Source organism: Miscanthus floridulus, chromosome 13, assembly GCF_019320115.1.
Source record: "Miscanthus floridulus cultivar M001 chromosome 13, ASM1932011v1, whole genome shotgun sequence".
Classification (NCBI taxonomy): domain Eukaryota; kingdom Viridiplantae; phylum Streptophyta; class Magnoliopsida; order Poales; family Poaceae; genus Miscanthus; species Miscanthus floridulus.
Window position 1 is genome coordinate 71,932,579 of NC_089592.1, and position 5,516 is coordinate 71,938,094.

Genomic DNA, 5,516 nt, shown 5'->3' on the forward strand with positions numbered 1-5,516 from the left:
TCTTCACCCTAGCTAGGTTCTTCGGCCGCCAAGCCGTCGCTTGCCCTTCACCCTTGCTTAGTACCTCGAAGCCTTTCCTTGCTATCTTCACCATCTCAAGCCATCAAGTCATCTTGTGTTGAATCATCCATTCATATGTATTGTTATCTTTTTTCATTTTAATTTAGCAAGCTTCAAATATGAGACCATTCCATATGCAATCCCTATGTCTCATTAACTAATAATCACGAGCTTGCTTTCACATAGTATATGGAAATCCCACAAGAAATAAGCCTTCAATGAATTCCATTTGCATTGTTGTCTTGTGCTTGAACTAGATTGTTTATACAACAACACATCATTTTGGCTTTCATTAAGTGCCTGTGAGATAACCTATTACCTGTTCACACTTAGCAAACGGGTTAGTCCTTTAATCACGTTGTCATTCAATCATCCAAAACCCACTAAAGGGCTAGATGCACTTTCAGTACTCCCTCCATACGGGTAAAGAAAGTCGTTTAGAACAGCATTTAGCATACCAAGGAGTGATTAATTAGGATAAAATTTTTCCTGTCTACCCCTATTAAATACGGTTGTGTGTCCTTTGTAGACACAACAACCTCATGCAGCTTGATTGGTTAGCGTAGCAACTCCCGAGACTTGAGGTTCTAGGTTTGATTCTTCGCGGGCGCAATTTTTTGCCGTGCGTGATTTTAGCGTTTGCCTCTGTCTGTTGCTCGTGTGCGTTTACATGGCACGAGCTGGCCGAGCGTTTTTTGCGTTTGCCTTCGTCTATTGTGCGCGCGTGGGTGTGTTTTCGTTGCATCGTGCGCGCTCGCGTTCCGTCGCTTGTTTTTCCTTCTTTCGCGCATCTATTTTCGTTGCATGGCGCATTGGCGCTGGCGCTCGCTCTGTTTCACTATTTAAACGCCCGTGCAACTCGCTTGGACAGGAACGAGCGAGTTCATTTGCTAGCTTAGAGTCACACATGGCCAGTTCATTTGGTACCTTTGATCTAAACACGCCGGTACTGGAAGATGAAGACGGCAATGGTGGGTTCGACCTCAACGAGTTTCCGTTGGAAACTGGCAATGGTAATGTCTCATAGTATCATGGCCAGTTCAGATTTTATTAGTTTCATGTGTCACATGGCCAGTTCATTTCTTACTAGTTCAATGCTTCCTTTTTGATAGGATTTGATTTGAACTTGCCACGGGACGAATATGGTGCAGTTGATTTTGATTTTGTACAAAACCTCGCTGGTAAGACAAACCTCCCTTGTTTTTTTAAAGTAAACTTTGCTCGTAATCAAAATCATTGGATTTAGTGTGTTTATTTTTTTTACAACTAGAACATGTTGTTGAGGCTTCCGTTCAAGTCAACCAGCGAAGGAAAGACATGACAGAAGAAGTCACAAAACAAGTTTATCAAGCTTTGTTGGCTAGAAGCAAGAATGGTAAACTAGGCAACAAAGATACGGGAATTGTTGCTGATCATTTTGGACTACACATTCGGTCACTTCAGCGCTTGTGGAAGCGAGGTAAAATACCACTTGCTCATAGCATTCCGGTTGTGGTTGCTAGTCGAAAGAAGGGTAGATGTGGCCGTAAGGCAATCCCTGTTGATTTGGAACAATTGCGCAACATTCCTCTCAAGGAAAGAATGACCAGAAGATGTGTGTAGCAAACTTAACATGAGCAAATGGAAGATACAAAGGTATTTGAAAAAAGGTTTTCTTAGGAGCCACTCTAGTAGCATCAACCCATACCACCCATACCTCACAGATGCTAACAAGAAGTCTCGGTTAAAGTGGTGTGTTGACATGATTGAGAAGGGTTTGCTTGGTGATCCAAAATTTAAAGGGTTTTTTGACTTTGTGTTCATTGATGAAAAATGATTTCATCTCTCTCAAAAATCTGAGAAATATTACTGGCTACCCGAGGAAGTTGAGCCCCATCGCACTTCTAAGAACAAGAATTACATCCCTAGGCTAATGTTTTTGTGTGTTTGTGCTCGGCCGAGGTTTATGGATGGGGAGTGTATTTTATGGGAAAATTGGTTGCTTTCCATTGATCACTTATGGAAATGCTGTAAGAAGATGTCAGAATCGTCTTCGTGGAGCCCAAGTTATCAAGCTCATAACTTCAATCACAAGAGATGTGATTAGAGATTTCATGGTAAATAAAGTATTGCCTGCCATCCGAGCCAAATGACCAAGAGAAGATGTGAACAAATCAATTTTCATACAACAAGATAATGCACCTTCCCATTTGCCTGTGAATGATCCGATTTTTTGTGAGGCTGCTAAGCAACAAGGATTTGACATTCGTCTAATTTGTCAACCACCCAATTCTCCAGATTTCAATATTCTAGACTTGGGGTTTTTTTTGAGCTATTCAATACAAGAAGAATGCAAAAACAATAGAAGATCTAGTTCCAGCAGTGCAACAGATAAATGGATCAATTGTTCACTTGTTTCATTGTTTTTTGAACAACTAATTTACCCATTGATTGATTTCTTCAACACATGTTTTGTAGGCATTCATAGAGTATTATCCACACAAAGCAAACATAATTTTTCTAACACTTCAGAGTGTTTTGAAGGAAGCCATGACGGTTAAAGGATGCAACAAGTTCAAGATTCCTCACATGCAAAAAGAAAAACTAGAGAAAGAAGATCGGCTGCCATTGCAAATCTCTTGTGAAGCGTCCTTGCTAGCTGAAGCCATTGCTAGTCTTCCTGTATGAAACCATTATCTTTGCAAATTAGTAGAAACAAATGCATATTAGCTTGAATGAATGGGACATGTAACCTTACTGTTTTTTCTTTGCATCATGCTTCATCTTCCTATGCTCCTCCAACTTCTTCAAAGCATTCTCAGGCACAAGTATGGTGTAGCCATCCATTTGAAGCTTCTTGGCATCAGGAATATAGATCTCGCAATCAAATTTTTCCATGTCATCCATTATCGTTGCTGCCAGATCGTAGTTGCGGTGAACAAGACCGCAACGGGCACACCTGCTAGCGAGGCGGCAACCTTCATCGTCGTTGTCATCGTGGGTCGTGCCGCAGCGAACACAGAGAGAAGGCTTGGACTCTGGCGGCAAGTAGTATGGCACAAAGGACTCCGAAGTCATCTCCATGGCGCCAGCAACGATCGTGGGTTCCTACTCGAGGTCATCCTCCATCGTTATCTCCATGGAGTCCGCCAGCGCTAACTCCTCCGACGTCACAGAGTCCGCCGCTGCATCCATGGAGCGACGAAGCAGCGAGCGCGGCGTCGGCGAGGAAGCGGTGAGCACGGCGTAGGAGAGGAAGCAGCGAGCGCAGCGTCGGCGAGGAAGCGTTGGCGAAGAAGCGGCTAGGCCAGGATAGACGAGCGGTTGAGGATGAAGGGAGACGAGCGGGCGGCGCGGCATGCGAAGCGAGACTGCGCTATTATTAGTACGCGGTGATTAAATGAGCGATAAACGGGCGACGCGGTGTGCGAAGCGGCAGGGGCAAAGCCGTCCCAAATCACGCATGCAAGTGCTCGGTGATATCCTTTACGCAAACGAGCAGAAGTCCCATAACGCCTTCCTTTTCCTATACGGAGGGAGTAGTTTTGAAGCAATAAACAATCACCAATCTCATCAGGGTTCTGTCCCGAGAGTCCATTCGACCTCAAATCGTCATCTGAAATTCATATGAGGAAACAATGCACCATCACTACATCAATGTTTGCAGCTATAGAAAGAAGACAGATACTGCTCCAATTAAGAAATACACTTTAGAATTATAATTTAGTTATTTCGTATATAGACAAATGCCACAAGCTATCTGTATCAAATTATATTGACAAGCATACAATTTTTTTTAAAAGTAACCACTTCAACAATAGGCAATTTGGTTGAATCAGTGATGATACATTTGCGAAAATGGCAGCAAATTAACTGTAGACCATGCATTATGCAAAGTAAAATTTGTCACGATATTTTTTTAACACAAATACTGTCCTAGAATAGCTGTATGTAAGTAAACTGACACTGAAGATCAAAAAGCAGAAACATAATATAAAAAACTTTCGACGTAAAGTACTAATTGCTGGACCCTAATCTCAGGGTTGGATTACAGCAAGCTGCACATCGTGTGCGAGGCGCTTCACAGGAAACAAAGGCAATCCCGTTTGATTTGCAAGCTGGTATTATTTGGAACTCATGACAGTAGCAGGCTAAATAATAGCAGTATACTCCGTAGATCAATAGGTGAAAGTAGAAGAGAAAGCAATCCAGTTCGATTTGGCAACCTGGTATTATTTGGAACCCATGAATTAGCAGTATAGATCAATAGTTCAAAGATATAAAAAACTTTCGACATAAAGTACTAATTGCTGGACCCTAATCTCAGGGTTGGATTACAGCAAGGTGCACATCGTGTGCGAGGTGCTCCACATGGAAACAAAGGCAATCCCGTTTGATTTGCAAGCTGGTATTTTTTGGAACTCATGACAGTAGCAGGCTAAATAATAGCAGTAAAGATCAATAGGTGAAAAAAGTAGAAGAGAAAGCAATCCAGTTCGATTGGCAACCTGGTATTATTTGGAACCCATGAATTAGCAGTATAGATCAATAGCTCAAAGCAATCATGGAAATAGACAGACTCAAGATCCCATGAATTAGCGGTACACATCAATAGTTCAAAGCAATCATGGAAATAGACAGACTCAAGATCAGTCAGAAAAATAGATAGACATACATAATTTCTTATCCATCCTCTCTCACAACCCCGACCTAAAGCATGCCACTATTAATGATTTTTTCAACCCCTCGATGGAACTTTCACTCTGATTTCGGATCAAAACAGGAAGAACAGAGATGCATCAAACCCTAAAAAAATTGAATGCACAGAATCCTAATCTAGAGGGCATTGGCTAAAGATTGGATGATGGGGAGGCAGAATCGCCATGGCTGTTAACCTGAGGGTCGCTCGAAGGTGACGTGCGCAACATAGGGATGCTTAGCCGATCTCCATCTCCCCAAGCGCCGCTGCAGCGGCCTGCTCCATCACCGGCCACCTGGCTCCAGCGGCCCGGCGCCCCGGCACTCCACTCGGCAAGCCAAACCGCCGTGTTCTGCCGCTGCTTCTCCTCCCCAGCGCCTACACCACGACAGCGGTGGGCTCGCTGTCCACGCGCAAGCGCTTGGCGTCCTCGCCGGTGCCGTTTGACTTACCTGGCTCAACAATTCAGATAACAGTATTTTTAACTTACTTTTCAGCGAAAGGAACAGGGTGTGTTCATGGATCTACTGGTATATATACAACGTGTGCTGCATTTGCGCCGGGCGTTTTTTTTGCTCGTTCGATCGATGCATGTGTCTGCAGACTGCAGCTGCGAGCGGTCAGCTGCCGGCCGGCGCCTGGTAGGCCTTAAGGCCTACCACTGCCAGTACCAGTTTTCAGTTGCAGTCACCTGGTTTTAGTTTGCGGAAAACATCGACACGATGATCGACGGCGCACGGCAGAAGACGGGCACATTATTCGAACAATTATCACATAG

At 43.7% G+C, this 5,516-nt stretch overlaps 1 long non-coding RNA gene across 1 annotated transcript; it reads right to left on the bottom strand.

Moving 5' to 3' along the window:
* Positions 1-2,540: 2,540 nt before the first annotated feature.
* LOC136498987 (uncharacterized) lies at positions 2,541-5,214 on the bottom strand. Its single transcript, XR_010769857.1, has 3 exons — positions 4,935-5,214; positions 2,798-3,655; positions 2,541-2,719 (listed from the first exon to the last, which is right to left on the bottom strand). It is a non-coding gene; the product is annotated as an uncharacterized lncRNA (long non-coding RNA).
* Positions 5,215-5,516: the final 302 nt, after the last annotated feature.